The sequence below is a fragment of the Lepisosteus platostomus genome, chromosome 5 (genome assembly GCF_059453375.1).
Source record: "Lepisosteus platostomus isolate fLepPlt1 chromosome 5, fLepPlt1.hap1, whole genome shotgun sequence".
In the NCBI taxonomy this organism is placed as follows: domain Eukaryota; kingdom Metazoa; phylum Chordata; class Actinopteri; order Semionotiformes; family Lepisosteidae; genus Lepisosteus; species Lepisosteus platostomus.
Genome location: NC_142615.1, coordinates 58,028,083 through 58,048,982, shown reverse-complemented (window position 1 = coordinate 58,048,982; position 20,900 = coordinate 58,028,083). Strand labels below are relative to the sequence as shown.

Sequence of the window (20,900 nt, the reverse complement as noted above, 5' to 3'; positions counted from 1 at the left end):
TCAGTTGTTAGAAAGACAGGGCAGTATGCAAAGATAATTTTCTTTTTATCTTTGCTTACTGCAGTTTATCTTTGATGACAACATCAAAGACATTAAGGAATTCTTACAGCTAACAGCTCCACATCAACTTCCTTTTATAACTAACCTCATCAGATCTCTCAACTCCCAACTCTTCCAGTTTCTCACTTCAGAGAACGATAAAAAACTCAATCATCCTCTACAGAGAAAAACCATCAACACCCCTACCACCTCCACCAATCCTAACCTTGTTGTTACTGTACCCTCTGACCTTTCCCTTTCACCCCTTTGCATCCTCAGCTAACATATTTTAATATTACAACACAATTACAATAGATTGTACAGTATTTACAGTTTAAAATTAAGGTAAATATGTCAAAATATCAAAATCCAACTGCACAGTGCTAACAAAACAATGCTTGTCAAGTTCTCAAACAAATCTGCATTGTATTTTTAAAATATTTCAGCAGAGGATGTGACGGGAGTATAAATGACGATTCGACGATCATTTTTCTTGGGTGAATATGGTTTTCTGGGGAGTTGCGATGTTGGGCATTATTGGACATTTTTGACACGTGTTGAACAATCGCATTTCCTACAAATATTAAAATGGCTGTGATTTAGCTGAGAAATCCAATCGACCGATGCGAAAACAATGTTTACATCGCAAAAGAAACCTGACCCTGGGTGGACTTGAACCACCAACCTTTTGGATAACAGCCGAACACGCTAACCGATTGTGCCACAGAGACTGACTGGTGGAGTATTTTCTCGAATCAAAAAAAAAATATCTTACCGTTCTTTTTGCCAGCCGGTAATATTTCTTCTGCACTGATAACCAAAAACTGAATTTCATGTTTCGCAAGCTGTGTGAATTTAATCAAAAACAAGTTTTCCAGAAAGGAAATGAACACATGCATTTAACGAAGTCAAGCCCTTTGTGATTGCCCAAAATGGTACGTTCTGTACTACAAGATAAGAAGAAATACACAGCTGGGATTTGAGCATAGGTTCTTTTGTTTAATTGAGAAGCGCTTTAACCAACTAAGCTACGGTGACGGGATGACTGTCACCTTTTACAGCTACTTGGACACACTGCTCTGAGACATCTGCGTTCAGAAAGTGTTGAACCTGCTCTCAGAGCAAATTGCCTCTTTTACATACAGTAGCAGCCCTGACACTAAGAAACGAAGAGAAATGGCTTTTATTGGGCATTTTTCATGTCCAATGCGTTTGACATTTCCCAAGGGCGACAGAGTTCTTTTGCAACACTATTTCTTCTTCTTTTTTCTTTCTGTACGCTTTGATAAAAAACGAGAAATCATGCAAGGGAAAAATGTCTTTTTTTCATAGAGAAAACGTGTACCAGGAAATGTTGTGTTGAGAAGAAGTGATTTAACATGATACGTGACCTAATTTATCGGAGCGAATGCTCACCCAGCAAGGTCTGGAGAAGTTGGAGAGTCTGGTGGATGTGATAATTATACGGTGTTGTGGAAGAAAACAGTCTTTCTTTGAATTCTCAATCAATTGGAATTTCAGTGCGGAACATAAAGCCTTTGTCTGATTTAAAGAGATTATATTTTAAAACTCATAAAAAATCAGAAAACACACGTTTCTCACTTTGAAATTTTAGACGGGGCGGTATATTACTAGTAGCAACGCTGAGCACACTATTGGGGAATTCAGGTTATGTGAAATACCAGCAGTTTAATAAATAACGCATCTGATGTTGGATCATAAGATTGTAGGTTTGACTTCTACCTGGCTCATGTAAATTTTATTCAAGCTCCTCAGTAATAGATGTCTATTATGTAATGAACCGCACCTGAAAGCAAACATTGGGTCTGTTTCCTTTGTTTTCCAGCATGAAATAGCAAATCGTTACAAAAAGTACCTGCTAATGTCCAATAGCGTTTTTTTTTTTTCAAATTACATTTTCAGGCTTCAGACACTTTTAAATAAAACAAAAGTGTCCAGAAACTCCCTAACTTTCAGGTTTGCTTGAACCTGTATTAAAAGAAATTATTTGAAACTTCCGGGATTCCATTCTCTGATGTAGCTGTCTCTAAAGACGGATGTGATGTTTCGCAGATGTGAACTGTGCCTTCTCTCTTGTGTTCAAGGGTATTCGCTGTGGGAGATCCTAACTGTATGTCCAGTAGGGCTCTATTTTGTTTAGATTATCTATGTGGTGTACAGATAGAACTCAACTACATGGTGTGAATTCCGTGTTCAGGACGAGCAGAACCTGAAAAACTAAAAGCAGACCTCGACATAATTTGAACACACAGCCTTCTGATGTGGAGTCAGACATGCTACCTTTGTGCCACAAGGTCACAGCTCTCAGCTGTTTTGAATTCCCCAAAGGAGACAAATCAGCTTCACAAAAAATTCTCCTGTGAAGAGAAAAAATTCTTCCTGCGCAGCTCTTGTGCAGGTGTTGTTCTTGATAACAGATCCAGGAACACTGACTGTTTTTCTATTTTTTTTTAATTAAGTACCCCATGGTGCAACGGTAGCATGTCTGACTCTAAATCCCGAAGTTAATTTTCAAAGTATATCGGAGTCAACTGATACTGATCAGGTTCTGCTGCTGCTGAACCCGCAGTCTTCACCTTAAAGTTTAATTCCCCAAGCCTTATATGTCCATCCCTTCTCGTCAAAACTCATATTTTCACAGGGTACCCTTCAGAAATCGCAGTATAGAATGAAAAACTCCAGTAGATCTCGGCCGCTGTTGGTGATTTTCCTTTAAAAATAAATGAATCTCTGGAAATTTTACGGAGTGTATTACTTTCACTGAGACCGAGGAGTGTTAAGATGTACATGAGTCTTTGTGGCTCGGTTGTTAACCAAAAGGGTGGTTTTATGTTTCACACTAAATTGAGATCTTGAAACCAAAATAGTTAGAAATATGGAACACAACCGTTGTTCCCCAAGAAGGAAAGCTGTTTTGTACTGACGTCACTCCTTTTTATGTAACCCAGATTGTGAAGACAACTCTGCCCTATCAAAGGAAAATGTTACACAAAAGTTGGAAAGCACACTCTGAACCCATCTGTATATTTGATTCCCGTGATCCGTTCAAAGCTGCTTAGTACTTTGCAAGCAAATCAAATCATTTCAGGGAAGAAACTCAGTTTAATGAACTACTTTTGTATTTTCACTCATTGATTTTGATCTTTGTATTCTCTTCGCATTCTCAGCAATAATATTTCAAAATTACAGTTCGGATTTATTGGAAAACTTCACAAGCATTATGAGATTAGGACTGTACAATTGTTTTTTAATATCTTGGTATATTTACCTTCATTTTAATATAGATATAACCATAAATGTTGTTAAGCATATTGTACTTTTGTCGTACTTTTTAAAACATTTTAGCTGAGGACACACGGCGACTATTATACAGTACCTTGTGATACATGCAAGACATCTGTAAACGAAGATGTAATTACAATAAAATTGGCAATTCACAGAAAACCACAATTTGTATAATATTATTCCTCTAAATCAATGATCAATTGAAGGATTTGAAGAAACTATCAAAGAAACAGCAGCAATAGCAGATGATTTTGGTTTTGAACCCATCTTTACACCTCAATAATCCATTTGTCCTCGAAAAAAGAAAAGACAGGGATATTTTGAGTCTCATAATTATCCTCTTCTTGATCCAAAAAAAGCGTTTATTGCTTCTGTACTTTTTTGGATTTTCTTACGAAGATCTCACGAAGTATTGCCAGGATCTATATTTAGTGTTCGGTAGCGATAACACTGCTGATATTGATTGAGTAAAAATCTGTGATGTATTGACAGCTTTATCTGAAGCGAGAAATCCTCGAACACCGCTTATGAAGTGTTGGGATTCATACCAAGAAATACCTTTTGTTTTCCCACCCAAAATGCTACTATTGCATTACACATTATGCAAACATTACCAGTTTTAGTAGCTTCTGGGCGCGATTTTCCAAAACTGAAACTAATTACAAATTATTTAAGATGAACCATGTCCAAAAATTGTAAATCAGGACTAATATAATATCAAGTGAAATTACTACAGAAGAAAAGGTTTAACTGAAATATGAATAAGACTATGCAAGCCTACAAAATAGAATAATTCAATTTATATAACTTATTCTTTTCTTATTTGAGAAATGGGCTCACATACCGGAAGACACTAACGTTTCTCTTCGTTAGAATATGTGAATAACAGTTTAACCCCAAATGTCTGTAATTGTGATTCTGTTAAAATTCAAAAAAGCATCTATCAATAGTAAGAAATTATTAAGAAAGGAAGAAATTGTGTTATTTCATAAACTGTAAGACATGAAGACATTTACAGGTTATATCCTTTGCTTTGTCTTTTAACACAAGCGTTCAGGATCCAAGCCCATGTTCGGATGGTTGTGTTTCTCTTGTAATCATCAAATGTCATTGTTTTGTCCGTCAGTTCTTTCTCGAGTTGTACCATGGATATTTTATACCATCAACACTTTTCATGCTCTTTTGCATTTTCCTTCACATACGGAAAAAAACTCAAGGCGTTCTTGTCACTGTGCTACACAGTACAGGACACGCAGTGAGGAATTCGCGCAGCTTTCAGCTCAGTGCGGAATCCAGAGGGAGGACTCGCTCGGTGAATGATCTCTCAGGAAATCCCGGGTGAGGTTTTTCTGCAACAGCCACGACAAGTGTGAAGACGTTCTCTGGATTTCCTGAATGTGACTTTAAATTAGTTCACATTCTTTGGTAGTTAACAGAACTAAATGCTTTGGAGGTACATCTAAAACCGCAGAGAACACTGTAGCACTTCGAGTTTAATTGTGTAAACCTGGCTCTCTATGAACACGAGCAAAGAGTTCTCACTCGACAGAAGACTGCGATGTGAGCACAGTAACATAAAGCACTTGAAGATGCTAGGGATTGAACCTGGGACCTCATACATGTAAGACAAGCGCTCTACCACTAAGCTACACCCCCGACATAGAGAACTTTCGAAGATGTGCAGGTGCTCACAGACCACAATCAATCTTTTGCATCTTTTAAGTGCTCTTGATTAAACTATGCATAGAAAAACAGCAGTACTGATGATTTTCATGGACTGATGCACACTTGTTCTGTACAACTCCAGTGATAAAACCTTGTCTGTAAATATTGTAGAACGTAAAAGGGTGAAACAACGCTCCAACCACAGGAATGGTAACAGAAAGGATCATTTTCTTATTTAATACCTCCTTTTGAGATGCCTTGTCAACGCACACAGACGTTAGAGCTGAACAAATATTTTGTACACAAGACGGCAGTGCGATATTAAAATTCCTGTCTTCTTGATGGATTCAGACTGGTAGCCAGAGGACGCCGGGACAACGCCCATTGGACAACTGCTGGAACAGAGGCTGCAACAGAGCTTGTCAGCTGGTTTGGTGTTCGTGCCGGGAGATTCCAAATCCATACACAGTGGATAAGTAAACCCCATGTTCTACATTCTGTCTCGAGAATTCAGTTGTACCTCAAAAAAAGTTGTTATCAATTTAATTCATGAGTAATGTATTTACTTCCGAGTTTAGAGTAACAGTGGGTAATAACACTGATTAGCGATTTGGTAACCGAACGATATATATTGACATATATTCTCTGTTGTGTATCTTTGTGTTTGCATCTCTTCGAGATTATATACCTTGTATATTGATAACCCTCACAGTAAGGTCTGCCGCTCGTATCCAGGCAGACTAGTATATGTTTGGTGCACAATTTATGTTAATAAATGTATCTCGTGTATTGAACCCGTGTGTGTGCGTTGTTAGTTGTTCTGACGATTGATTTTCTAAAAGCCACAACGAACAACCTCGTGATTACTGCTACAATTAATAATTGTCTCAGTAAACCCATCAAACCTCTACACTTGTATAGTATAATTTATTATCTGTACCTGCAAATCCCCAATATTACTGCTGTCTCCTGAGAAACACAAGTGTAGAGTCAAATCATATGAAATAATACAACAAATCTATTCAATTAACACCCAGATGTGACAGAACACTTTTAAGACTTATACCCCTTTAAATAAGTATTTCCTTAATTTCAGTTCTCTTCCCTCCATGGGATACCTGAAAATTCACTATAGCATAATAAAGGCTGTGCATGCATTACCTGTAATACAGCTACTAATAAAGATAACATTAAAGTTGATTATTAAGAAATCACACTTTTATTAATAAAATATGTTTTGATAAAAGAAGTCTTAATAGAACCTAGGTAAATCCCTGTAGTAGTCTAACAACTACAAAAAAGAAAAAAAAAACAGAACAACTTCAAAACAAAGAGAAAAAGAACATTAAAAACAAATCTTGGTAACAACAAAAACAGAAAAGTGAGTGCTTTTTCAAGTCTTCGGTACTCCATCGTGCTCCTCTCATTTCAGTAGACCTCTCTCATATATTTGTGTATAGGTCTGCTGGAGGTCCATTGCTGATGGTAATTTAAGTAGGGAGCTGTGTCAGCATGTGTGGACTGCATAGGAACAAGTAAAATTTTATTTCATGCAGAAAAGAGAAGCAAACAACGTTTGAGCTTTGGAGCCTTCTTCAGGTCTGACAAGGAACAAACCTTTACTTGTTCCTTTGATGTTAATTTAGACCTGATCTCCAGCAAATACTTAACAGGACCTAAACTGGTCAGTTAGTTTACATAGTTGAAGATATAGGCCACACTGCTCCAGGTGAGGCTTGAACTCAATCTCAGCATGAGTTCGATCGCACCACTGGAGCTGCAGAAGTCTTTTTTTACACAGACTAATGCAATTGCAATTTGTCACGAAACAAACGAGAACTGCAGCTGTACACTTGAGACAGGACGCTACTGTATTTTTTTTGTTTAACACTCCAGTCGAACAAGCCGACATGTCACTATTGCTAAATCGTTACAAAAGACGCCAACTAATGACCAGTTTTATTTTTAACAGAACTTTACTGAAAGTTAAACTTATAAAACTACCTGAGCAAATAAATACAACAATTATTGTTCCTCTGACCTTCTCAGTATTTCTTTTTTTAAATTAATACATTTATTTATCCATGGTGTGCCTTGTGCTTACTTTTCAGAACTCTCTCTCCTGTGTCAGTAGGAGCTTACATTTCAAATTAAGTTCTTTAATCAGTTCCAATATCTTCCTTTCAAAGTAGGGAAGAGCAAGCTGGCATGTTGTTTTGCCTGTGGTTATTCTTTATGACTATATCTTCTGACACCTGTGCACAATCCTACAACATTACAAGAGAAGCACTATAACAGGAGTCATAAAAATGCAAGAAGCCACTTTGAACAATCTTTCGGAATTGTAAAACAACTAACGCTTTGCTTGGCTGTCATTTGGTTTGTATACCAGTCCATCAAGAGCCAGCACCATCATCATCAGGTCATGTGCAGTCCTACACAACCTTGCGATTGACTGGGATGAGCTACCTTTTCCATCTCCATGGCATGCAGCACACTCTGGCTGTTTCAACACAGTCATTATTGGACCACAGTGCACTGTCTCTTCTGTCCTGTGGCTATCATAATCACTTTTAAGAAGCCAAGTTTTTTTTCTTTAACATGTGCTTGGGTGCCACCCATTTCCTTATTATCCCTGCTTTCCAGCGGCTGACCCTACCTGTGTAAATAATGTCCTAGTAGTTCTAGTGCCCTGTGTAGTCTTGTAAAAGTGTGTATAGTGTGTTGTTAGGTAATTACCACCCTAAAGATGTGTACGTGTTCTGTCAGTCTCCTCATGTGCATGTATATCCTGTGTTTGGTTTTGTGGTTGTTAAAGAATAAAGCTATTGCTTGGTTTGTTAATCGCGTCTCCACTGGTCCTTTGTTCTGAGAAGAACCTCTAAATGCTACATTGGTGTCAGAAGCGGGCAGGATGGACAAATCTTGGCAGACATTAGCTGATTCTGTCAAGTGCTGTCTGACTCTAAAAGAGACAGAACCCATCGGCAGCGCACATAGGGAGCCTGAGCAACTCCTGGGTGTGACTGGTGGCCACAGCCCTTACCAGGGCTATCCAGTAGTGGTCCTGCCGGAAGAATTGGGGCGACTGCCCGCTACTCCCGCCCAGTGGATGCCCCAAAGAGAAGATACCCTCCCTGCTGGAGCTGACCAGCGATTCCCACACCCATCAGTGCGGGTGCAACCCGGTCGCTACGACGGGGAAGCGCCTTGGGAAACCTACAAGGCGCAGTTCCAGCTCGCGGCCTGGACGAATGGCTGGTGCCGGGCAGAGATGGAAGGAGTGGCCTGCCAGGTGCTCCTGGACGTCCCGGAGGAGGACAGAGGCGAATACACGGCGCTGGCGGCGGCTCTCCAGCTGCGTTTCGGTGTGGAGGAGGCGCCGGACTTGATGCGGGAGAGGCTGGCCCTGCGGCGGCGCCGACCAGGAGAGCGACTGGGCCCGGTTGCCGCTGATGTCGCGTTCCTCGCCCGCCGAGGATACCCAACTTTCCCCCGGGAGGCGCAGCGGGAGATGGCTCTCCAGGCCTTTCTCAAGGCCCTCTCACACGAGGAGCTGCGGCACCAAGTGCATCGCTGGAGCAGGCCTTGGTCACCCGAAGTCCGTCAAGGCCCTCTGCGCCCTGTGGGAGGCCTTGGAGGTAAAGGACGGGGTGCTGCACTGGCGGGTACCCTCCAGTGGTGAGGTACGGTGGCAGCTGGTGGTGCCTCGGTCGCTCCGCGGGGCGGTGCTCCGAGCGGTGCACGGCCAGCCGGGCATGGGGCACTTCGGCGGTAAGAAACCCTGCAGCGTCTCCGAGGCCATTTTTATTGGGGTCTTTGCCACCGGGACGTGGAGCGGTACTGCCGAACGTGTGCGGTGTGCGTGGCGCAGAAGGGTCCCCCCGAGCACTCTTGGGCCCCCCTCCAACAACACCAGGTGGGGGCTCCTATGGAGCGGGTGGGGGCGGACGTTTTGGGCCCGTTTCCACACACCGAGGCCGGGAACCGCTACGTCTTGGTGGCCATGGATTATTTTACGAAGTGGCCGGAGGCCTACGGCCCCCCGGACCAGAGTGCCCCCACGGTGGCCGATGCACTGCTGGAGGGGATGTTTGCCAGGCTGGGGGTGCCGGAGGAGTTACACAGTGACCAGGGGCGTAACTTCGAGTCCCAGGTCTTCGCCAGAGTGTGCCAGCGCCTGGGGATCACTAAGACGCGGACCACACCGCTGCATCCCCAGAGCGACGGGTTGGTGGAGCGGTTTAATCGGACGCTCGCCACCCAGCTGGCCACCCTGGTGTCCTGGCACCAACGGGACTGGGACCGCCACCTCCCCCTCGAGCTCTGGGCGTACAGGACCGCGGTCCAGGAATCCACCGGGTGCACCCCGGCCTCACTCATGCTGGGCCGGGAAATAAGAACCCCGGTGGACCTGGTCTTCGGCCCGCCGCCCGAAAATGGGTTGGCACTGCCGGCTGGACCGGACTACGAGTGGGACCTGTGGCAGCGGATGCAGCGGGTGCACAGCTTTGCACGGACCCACCTGACACAGGCGGGGGTCCGGCAGAAGCGGTACTACCACCTGCGCTGCAGGGGACCTGCCTTCCAGCCCGGGGACTCGGTTTGGGTGTACAACCCGCGCCGCCGCAAAGGCCTCAGCCCTAAGCTGGCGCTGTCGGAGGAGGAGCCGTGTGGGGAGGCTCTAGAGGAGCAGCCGGGGCTGGAGCCGGCCGATAGTGGGGCGTCCGTGGGTCGCCAGCCGTCACCGCAGCGCAGCGGCCGCTCACGCAGGGTTCCGCAGCAGTTGGCCGAATACGAGTACAGCCTGAGGGGGGTGTTCGACGTCGGCGAGACGCCAGACGCTTCAGGTGGGGGCAGTGTAACGCCCTCGCCTGGTGGTGAGGAGGAAGCGCCCCTAGGCGCTCGTAGTACCGCTGGGCATGCTGGGAGTGGTAGCCGGGGAGAGTCTGAGGGTCAGCACGATGACCAGCGGCTGACCCTACCTGTGTAAATAATGTCCTAGTAATTCTAGTGCCCTGTGTAGTCCTGTAAAAGTATAGTGTGTTGTTAGGTAATTACCACCCTAAATATGTGTACGTGTTCCGTCAGTCTCCTCATGTGTGTGTAGCTCCTGTGTTTGGTTTTTGTGTGGTTGTTAAATAAAGCTTGTGCTTGGTTGGTTAACCGCGTCTCCACTGTTCTTTAGTTCTGAAAAGAACCTGCAAACGCTACACAATGTATTGTGAAGCATAAAAGCCAGCTGCATCAATCTCTATTACGCGTCATTTATGAAGGCGTTTCAAATAGCAGCCAGTGCAGTATTAACGCTTTTGGAGCATGTATTACATTGTAAATAGTCTTATTTAAATAAGTTTAAATTCGCACACTGTTATTTAGACAGCGCCAACCAGTCTGACCTCCTACAACCTGTGCCCGCTGAGTAGATCTTAAAGCAGCTGCAGCCAGAGTAGCCGTAATGGCAACAGTGTTTGGATTTCGGCTTATTTCTTCTGCAGAACCACTGGTATCGGAATATACTGTTCCGCAAAAGAAGCGCTTTCGGTTTCTGATCGTTTTAATTAAGCGCTGCTCTAAACTTTACATTTGCTCGTACTAGTTTCCTCCATGAAAAAAATACGTTTCCCTCATTACTTGATTTCACTTTTTTCTTATAAATAAATAAAACATTTAATTCAATACAATAACCACAGGCAGGAAGGCTCGTTGTCTAAGGCGTTGCGGTCAGTTAGCAGTTTCTCCTGGAGACATTTGTTCAAATCCCACTTCTGATGAAAAGCTTTTCTCGTTAGAGTAGAAACGATAGAAAAAAATCACAACATCTCGCATTTCACGTGTTTAATGTTAATTGTCTCAGTGATTGATGGCTCTTCTCCCTTGCAGGGTGACGGCAAACTTCTTCAGAGAGGGAGTCTCCCACGTACGGCTTTTCTTTGTCAAGAGCCGAGACAACAGAAACAGACTTCAAACTCACATGAATTAATTCTTGAGCGTTTATGACCCTCTTTAAAAAGCCGAGAGCAGGCGAAAACGTCATTGGAAATGAGGAAATGCCTGCTGACAGTAAACAGAGCTCACGTTCAGCTGCGAATAAGTGCTCCTCGTTAGTACAGTGCTGAGTACCTACGCTTGTTGCGCGGGAGACCGGGGTACTTTTCTGTGACAGGGCGCTGGTTTAATTTTTTAAAAACCTGACTCCACTTAAAAGTGTGTACTGTGTACTAACTTTCGAAGTACTTAGTGCGGTAGAATATGGAGATCATCTCTAGCTCTGAGCTCAACTGTAACAAGAAGTCGTGCTGAACAAAGTCAGAGCCCAGCTGAACATGTGCTCAGTGTGGTGCTCAGGACACGTGAGCATTGTTGTGGTTCTAATTAGCGCGAACTGCAGGGGCTCTGAATCAGAACGTTTCAATTTATCTGTTCAGTAAATTAAAATGCAGAACACGTTAAAATCGGATTATGACTATATAACCGAATGTCCCTCACAGTTTAAAAGATACCAGTAAGGACACACAATTACTAATGCGATACTTATTGGAAATAGTCCCAAAACAAGCACGCATCGCAGCTGGTAGACCCCTGTAATAATTTTGCAGTGACAGAACACTTTGAAGATTTGCAATCTATTTAAATATGAATTTTCTAAATTTCAGTTCTCTTTACTCCCTGGCATAACTGAACTCTCACCTTCACATACTAAAGGCATTACATGCATTAGCTGTGATAATGCTTCTAAGAAACACAGAATGACATTTAGTTTTGTTCCTCATTTCCCCCAAGAAAAAAAAAGGAGTCAATTTCCGCCTGGAATGATTGATGCCCCATCAAACATGTTTTAATATCCCCAGAAGTTTATACAATAGAATCCTGGTTTGTGGCTTAAATTCAAGGTAAAAAAGACTAAGGAAACGAGTTGGAAACAATGTCGATCTGGGATTTTACTCATCCGGAACATTTCACTACATTGGGCAGTATGTGCCAGAGAGCAGCTCCTGATATCTCTTCGATAGCTCAGTTGATCGAGTGGGGAACTGTAATAAAAACACTTTGGAATCCTTAGGTTGTTGGTTCAACTCTGGCTTGAAGGAAGGTGCTTCTTGTGTATTTTAATCAAAGAGTTAAAATAGTGAATCTGTTTAATTCAGTCGTTGATCAAAAGCTCAATAAACGACGAAGCAGAGGCTCCTGTTCCGAATTCAGCTCCTGTCTGATTGTCTTGTTTTGGCCAAGATCTGATCTATGAATTAAAGGACTACTCTGTCTGCTTTGTAATTCAAAAATACATTTTGTAATGCAAATGTCAAGTTTTTTGTAGATATAAAGGTGTTCTTTGTTTTCAAAGGATAGCTACTTAATTGGCTTTATGATTTGGTATAGATTTTGTATCGTTGTATTATTAACTTTGTGCTTTCTGTGTTTTTATCGTATTGTGGACTTATTTTTTAAACAAATGCTGACAAAGGCAGACACAGCACACATCTGTTTATACCAGCGGTGAATTGTACATTTTTATTAAGTACAATCTACTGTGCATTTTTGGGAGTATAACAGGTTCGATATAAAGTGGCAAAAATCTAAAAGGGGAAAATACCCCAGACTGCGTGTAAAGCCCTTGTTGTGGCTGTTGTTTTATTTTTAGATAAAAATGGCGTAGTGTGCACGAAATGTTGCAGAAACACAATCTAATATTTTAATAACTGTTATTTTAATAATTTGATAAGTATGAGGCCCCAGATCCAAATCTTCGGTTCTGATTTTTTAAACATGATATCTTCCCTTCCTCTCGATGTGAACAATTGTTTTTTTTTCACGTTGCGATCCAAAGAGCCTCAGACGCACAGTCTAACAGTAACCAAACCAGAATGGATTCTGCTGGGAGCCGGACTGAGCTCATTCTCACTCCCTGTGTTGAAAACAGAATTATCTCTTCCCCGAACATCGTCTACAGATCACTTGTGTGCTTTTAACCTTCTCGCAGCTACAGGCGAGACTGAAGCTGGAGATGTGAAGGCACCCGCTGGTGCATCTTCTCCAAATTTCACTTCTCTTTTTTTTAAAAGTAGATATAGCCCTGAAAAAAGCATTAGCTTTATCAGTTTTTACATTAATCAATTTTGAAACAAATATTATATTTTTATTGCAGTTTACATAATAATAATAATAATTATTATGATTATTATTATCACTTACACTTATATAGCGCTTTTCTGGACACTCCACTCAAAGCGCTTTACAGGTAATGAGGAATCCCACTACCGCCACCAATGTGCAGCCCCACCTTGATGATGCAACGGCAGCCATACTGTGCCGAAATGCTCACCACACATCAACAATCAGTGGGGAGGAGAGCAGAGTAATGAAGCCAGTTCATAGATGGGGATTATTAGGAGGACATGACTGGTAAGGGCCATTGGAAAATTGGGCCAGGATGCTGGGGTTACACCCCTACTCTTTCAAGAGACGACCTGGGATTTTTAAAGGCCAGAGAGAGTCAGGACCTCAGTTTTACTTCTCAGCCGACAGACGGCACCTGTTTACAGTTTAGTGTCCCCGTCATTATACTGGGGCATTAGGACCCACATGGACCACAGGGTGAGCGCCCAGCGACAGAAACCAGATGGTACTGTGTGTCGGGCTCGGCTGCAAGCAGGACAATGATGTCACGGGGACAAAGTAGAAAAAATCAAAACGGTTCTGTAAAAGACCTGTGTCAGCTGTCGGTTCGCAGTCTGGACTCTAAATCCATCGATCTGATTTCAAATCTCTCTAACACCTGAGCTGTGGCTTCTTTTGAGTAGTTATTCAGGAGAACATTATGTTAATCGTATAGATGAAACGTTTAATATATTCAGGTGGATAGCTACTTCAGCATGCATATCTGCAAAAAAACAAGTAATATTGTAGGTTTAATCCATGCTGAAAAGAGAAGAGAGAAAACAAACCTGAAGAAGTTTTCATAGCTGAAACATTGTGTTTTCTCTCTTCTCTTTTCAGCATGAAATAAACCTATTACTTGTTCCTTTAATATATTGTTCGGTTGAATTCAAAATGCTTTACTACTACAAGAGAGGATTATAGTATGGAGGATGAGACAAATTTATGATTTCTTGGAAGAAAATGGTTTTACTTTGCATTCGAAATGAATCAAAACTTTTGCATGACACACAAACCCTTTGTCTTTTTTAAAGATATCATATTTTTAAACAGACAAGTATAGAAAAAGTTTTTTTTTTTACTTAGAAATTTTGGATGGGGGTGATGCATTACTAGTAGTGGCACTGAGGTCACTATGGTGCTGTTGAGCACCATAAGGTTAGGGCCAGTGGTGTAATGTATAATGCATCTGACTTTGGATCAGAAGATTGTAGGTTTGACTCCTGTCTGACTCATGTTGCTTTTAAACCAGTAGTAGATTTTCTTTATGTAAATTAACTGCAGCTGAAAGCTATAGAAAACACGTTGGGTAATTTGCAATGAACTGTCGAACTGTTTTGCACGAAGCTGCAGACTACTTAACACGGTACTGTCTGAAGATCAGCTCCTGCTCTGAGCTCAATAGCAATGCAAAACTGTGCGTAACAAAGCTGGCGAGCAGCTGAACTTGTGCTAAGTAGTCAGTTCAGTGATGAGGGTTCAGTACTGGCGTTGTTCTAATTAGCACGAACTGCACAGGCTGAATCAGACCATTTCAAATAGTCTGATCAGTGTAGGACAAGTTAATGAAGAATTATTACTTTGTCTGTCTCTTGTTTGTATATAAATGAATGTCTCTGACAACTTAATGTTAGTTTTTAATTTAGTTTTAGTTTTACGATGTAGGTCAGGCGTTGACATATGCACAAGCACACGAAATGTCTCACTCCTGATTCAGCTCATGCTCCATACGAGTGAAGCGATTCCTCCTGCTTCTCGTACAACCATATCAGAACAGAAGCCCGTGTCACCCCGCTCTGATTCAAGAGCGACTCACATCTTGACAGGGTGCCTGACATGAAGGGGGGGGGGGGGTACTGTCACGCCCTCTGCAGCCAGAGGGCGCTCCTTCTCTGTCCTGTCCCTAGTTTCCAGCCTGCTGTCCTTCCTGTCCCTCTCTTTCCCTTGGGCTATATATTTCCGGGTCTTGCACTCTGTCCTCGCTCAGCATTGACGTTCGGATGTCCTGAGACCCGCCTAGCATCAGGGCGCCCCACGTCCGCTCCCTGAGGGCACAGGTTTCTATACGGCATTCCTGAACTCTTTGCACTAATGAGCCCGGGCCTTTTTCCAGTCTCGCCTCTACGCATATGGGTCTTTTTCCACTCTCCTACTCCCCATGGTTAGTCCCTTTGGACGTCCGTGACAGGTGCCCCTTTGGAATAGTTGTCAGAAAATGTGAGAAAAGGAAAGTTATGTACAGTAAGCTCTCACACACAGCTCTCAAACACAGCATTAGAGATTGGAATCTGTAAAAAAAAACTGCCCGTCTCCCCGAATTTAACGGTGCTGTTGTTTTTATTTTACATATTGTTAGCATTTTAATGAATTGTTAAAAGATTTATACACAAATCGCTAAATACGAAACGTAAAAAACCCAACTGTAAGCAATTGACCATTCATATTCCTGAATTTTAAATCCCTATGTTTATCTGTGTCCAAGTGCCTGGTGCAGCTACTTTGAAAGCAGAGTCTATGATTTATTGTGGAAGTGCATTGTTGCCACCAAGGAAAAAAATCCAGAATTCTCCTAATTAAGAAATACAAAATTATCTCCTAACTGCGAGATAGCAAAACCTGTTACATTTGCAATGGCAGTACCTACAGACTATCGAAATGTTTGCTGGCACTGTGGGTTTAGTGTTCCTGACAATGTGCACGCTGAGAAATGCATACAGACTGACTTTCTTCTCGGAATGAAAAGGTTACCGTTTGTACCTCATGTAAACACAGTTTTAACCATTATCACACTCATATATATGAATTAAGAACGAATGTGACCTGGAATCCATTGTACAGCTTCAAACTGAAAGTGAGATATTTAGTCTCAAAACTACATAACTCAATATTTTTTTTTTCCTTGATGGCAACATTGGCTTCTGTAATTTAGATTCAACCACTGAAGAGGTTGGTTTTGTGTTTTTAGCTATTAAACTTAACTGGTAAGTTTAAGTCAGTTCTTGTTACTCTTTCCACTCGAAAGAGCTGTATTAATACCGGCGCACCTGTCTCCACAGGAAAGTTATTGCTGTTCCCAAACCAATGTACTGCAGCTTGTGGCCACGTGTTCCTGCTGTCAGCCTGTGATACCATGTTCGTCTTACGCCTTAACCATGACAAGGATAGGATTTGAACCTAGACGAGCAGAGCACAATGGATTAGCAATCCAAAAAGTGACTCCTGTTTAATTTTCTTTTCGCTTGCTCGATTTGTGGTACGCTCCGCAATCCTTACAACGATAAACAAAACGGCTTCATGTACCACAGCATTCTGCTGCAGGTACGGGTTGCACCGTGTATTAGGCGAACCCAAATGAAATATTTCAAATATGTGAAGAATTTCATGAAACCTGAAAAAAGAAGATCACAGCCAATGTCAACAGTTCAGAGCCTGTAGGCAGCTTCAACAGAACAAAACGATCTGAAGCCACAATTCTTTCATAGAGTGTATTGTGACGCTCTAACCATGCTGTTGCTATTACTGCTACATCTGCTGTCGTTGGTTAAAACTCTACTCAGCGGGCAAGTAAAGTTGTACAAGGAATAGACTACTTTGAGCCGTCCAAATTCCATTATGTGAGTTTAAGCTTTTTTTTAAATTAATAATAGCATTAGTAATACAATGCGTGCTCAGAAACGTTACTTATTAGCTTATGAAGCAACAGTGTTTCGACAATTTGCGGTCTTCAAAAAGTAAACGCTGAAGTTTTTATACTTCCTTGTGAGCAGATCACCTTTGATTTAGAAAAGGAAAACTTACTCCCCTGTTGCTTTCATTGCAATATCTGAATCGAGACCCAAGCGCTAAGAAAGCTGAATAACGCAAAATACATTTTCTAATGCAGCTTTCATTACAAGACAGTCTATTTCTCGAAAGCGTGTTATGTAAAAAAGAGAAAAACGAAAATATATGGATGACAATATTTAAAAGATTAAGAATTTACTTTTGAGAAATTGTCATTTTATGTATCTAGACGCTTTTCAACCGCTGGTTTTAGACTGGGGTAAGGTTAGCTTGAAGTTCGAAAACGATTTTGGCACGCCTGTAGCGCTTTCACGAAATCTCTTAGAGTTACAAAAACACTTGCTTTGTGTATAAAATACATTGTGGATGATTTCTCAGCCTTTACTTTTTCGTTTTTATGACATTTTTTTGACCAAGCACGAATATTCTTTTGTCCATATCTCCGCAATGGAAGCACAGAACGCCTTCAAACCAAAAGCATTTTAAAGACCACGAATTGTGGATATTTCCACAGCCTTTACATCAAACTATCAGTGAGCTAATTCTCTTTTTTTAAATCTCCGGTTTTTCATCGATGCGTAATTACGCACGAACTGGAACCCGTGGGACCGCTGGTTTTAGAACTTTGCTGTGCTTCCTGCATCATTTTCAGTGTTATAAAGTGGGTGTAGAGGGAGCGATCACTGTAGAACAGTTGATAGGTTGGAGCTGTTCAGACTACTCTTGTTATTTCTCAAATGCTTCCATAATTTTTCTTTCACGGTACGACGCGAGTGTGTACAGATGCAGCCATTCAAAATGGGTGAGGTATTTCGCGGCATACCCCGGTGGGCGTGTCACAGTATCACGCAGTATCACGCGGTGTCATGTGTGTCACGGCGTAAAAACTTCCTTGCTTTTAACAGGGCGTTTCATAATTTCTAGCTACGAAAATGATTTAAAATGCGACACCTATCATTCAACTAGAGCTTAAAATATCACAAGGAAAAATACACACCGGTATTCCATTTCTCCCTAAACATTGTAAGCTTCGAAGTCTTTAACTAACGTGATACCGGAGTCAACAAGCATACTTTTAGAATTTGATTAAAAGGGAATATAATATAGAATCGCGTATCTAAAGAATTTAATAACAGTATGATTATATCAGTGTACTGCGGCAGGACTGTGTAAGGCTGTTTCGCCTACCTGATCATGCGAGCTGTCTTGTAGCCTACTGGTCTAGGTGCGTGACTACTAACTGGCAGGTTGTGTGTTCGAATCCAGCTGGTGCTGGACTTTTATTTTAACAAACATTTCTTCGAAAAAATAGGTAAGCGATATTATGGACAATCAATTGACTTTTATATTTCAAAATATCGCAACATGATCGATATTTGCGATATTTTGAATATATCTTCCCTTCTGACAGCGGTTCCTGCTTCTATTGTGTGTGTGTGCAACAGTAAATTTTTATAGAGAAATGGAGGCTGAACAGTATGCGTTACAATATAAACATTTATATTGATTTAAATCGTGTTCTGATTTAAATCGCAAACGCGTGTTTAATTATGTGTTTTTTAATCATGATCAGGCTAATGCATTTCTACATTTTCTGTATGAACCAGCTTAGAGGTTCATACAGAAAGACAGCTTGTGTTTAAATTGAGTGTAAGGTAATTTATGCTTCTAAAGTCATGGTCAGTATTGTTGTACTGTGCTGTACTGTGTCACATTATTTTATAGCGTTTTTATTGCGTTATTAAATCCGGTGGCGCTGTGTTAGTTTCCTGACTCACATTATTTAAACTGCGACACTGATCATTCATCTCTAAATAAACTTTATTTTATATAGCGTTTTAAGCGAATAGGTAATTAGATTGCTCATAAACCTAATCACTTTTTCTACATAAACACAGCGTGATTGCTCTCTGAAAATGCTTTTCCTTTATTTTTAAAGTAGGCTCAGATTTCAACTATAGATCGTATTATTATAAACTTTCTTGGAAAAATGTATTTTATGTAAACCATGTTTGCTACTAATTCATTTAGGGCTAAAATACGTTCATTGTCTTCTAATCGAGTCGAGTTGACATTGGAAGCCTGCCACACCCGGACCGTTAAACCAACGCATTAGCACGTCAAAGCCCATTGAGCCAGTATTGGCTTTAGTATCCCCCCCTTCTCCCCTCAATTCAATTCAAGGTGTTTTATTTGCATGACAGATGGGTACAAGCAGTGTTGGGTACTGTATGTATATTGTAACGCTTACAGCAGACAGCGCCTGCAATTTTTTATTTATAACTTAGTTTTTAAAATTAGTCAAGCAATACGAAGCATCTCCTTTTACTTAGTGCCTGAGCATACTGCAACGCGTGTGAAGCCCATAAACGATATTAATTTTGGAACTTAAACATACAGTATATGGCTGGTCTCGGTACTTTAAAGAAAACATACACACCAGTATTCCATTTCTCCCTAAACATTTTAAGCATCGAAGTCTTTAACTAACGCGATACCGGAGTCAACAAGCATACTTTTAGAATTTGATTAAAAGGGAATATAATATGGAATCGCGTATCTCCAGAATTTAAAGACCAGACAATCGCAAACTCGTTTTCAATAAAATTATTTTATTCATTCAGCAGTTTGTGAGAGGGACATCCAGCAGGGAGAGACACACACACCGGTTTTCATTGACAACATTGTTTTTTTTTCAATTCCTCTTGTCTAACAGGAATGTTTTGTTTGTGGACAGACTGTTAGACAAGAGGAAAAGACCGCCTCTTCCTACAAAGCATTTCGTTGATCCGATCACGAATTCTTTTCCAGTCGTACGCAGCAAGGGTTGAGAATCTCCGATTCACCATCGTACTAATGGTTTCCCGGAGATTGGGTTAAAAAAAAACAAAAAACATACTAACAACTGTGCCATCCTACTCCTTAGTTAATACATTTTATTATTCATAAACAGTTAACATTGTTAGCAAAATATTTTGAATTATATTTAACCCTATTTTTTCTTTAGTTTTGTATTTAACTTATTATATGATAGTCAGACTTAATGTATATTTGAACAATGAAAATATATTTTTACAAGATTTTACATTAAGCACTTAAAATTAATATGGTTAATTTATAATATAGTAAACTGTAACATGCTGTTACAAGATCGGTTAACTGCGAAGAAAATCCTTTCAGAGAAAATGTTTCAGGTGTGAAGAACGAACCTGTTCCCACACACCCTGCCCCCACTACCATTAGAATATACACAAACATTTTAGCGTTTCATTCTGAGCAGAAGACCCTCACACCTGAAGAGTGCTGGCTGTGACGAATTAAACCGGTTTTACAGGTTTCAATCACAGATTGGGACTCAGTAAAGTAACACACAGCGCCACTGGATTTGATAATACTGTACCTAACCAAAATCCGCAATATGGAAACAGAACCTAATTGTTGATAGATGATGTACTCGTAACATTTTTTCAAGACGAACTACAACATTTAAAAAATGACTTGTATGTACTTGATATCTCTAATCAATCCACGGGTTCCAGCACAAAACGAAACTAAAACGCATACCGTTTAGCGCTTCTTATTAGTTGCTCAAAAGTAATTTGACCGTATGAAATGCATAATATAAACCTAGAAACATATACGTGAGCAGTACTTAAGCACTGTAGTATCGGTGTTAAGACATACCTCTCAAATACTGTAAATCAAGTTAAAAATATCTCAAGACCGATTCTGGTCGTAATGAAACCATGCAAGGGAGTTTTTATGTCCGTTGCAGTTCTTTTGCAACATGAATATAATTATATCGTTATTAATTTCTTGAGATACGCGATTCCATATTATATTCCCTTTTAATCAAATTCTAAAAGTATGCTTGTTGACTCCGGTATCACGTTAGTTAAAGACTTTGAAGCTTACAATGTTTAGGGAGAAATGGAATACCGGTGTGTATT

The 20,900-nt window shown here is 41.0% G+C and overlaps 1 protein-coding gene and 1 non-coding gene across 2 annotated transcripts in view; both read right to left on the bottom strand.

The window, feature by feature from the left end:
- The window catches only part of LOC148670204 (antigen WC1.1-like), a 217,141-nt gene that overhangs the window by 98,761 nt on the left and 97,480 nt on the right, over nt 1-20,900 (bottom strand). The window lies entirely within an intron of this gene.
- Nucleotides 4,930-5,001, bottom strand: trnav-uac (transfer RNA valine (anticodon UAC)). The gene has a single exon. It is a non-coding gene; the product is annotated as a tRNA-Val (tRNA).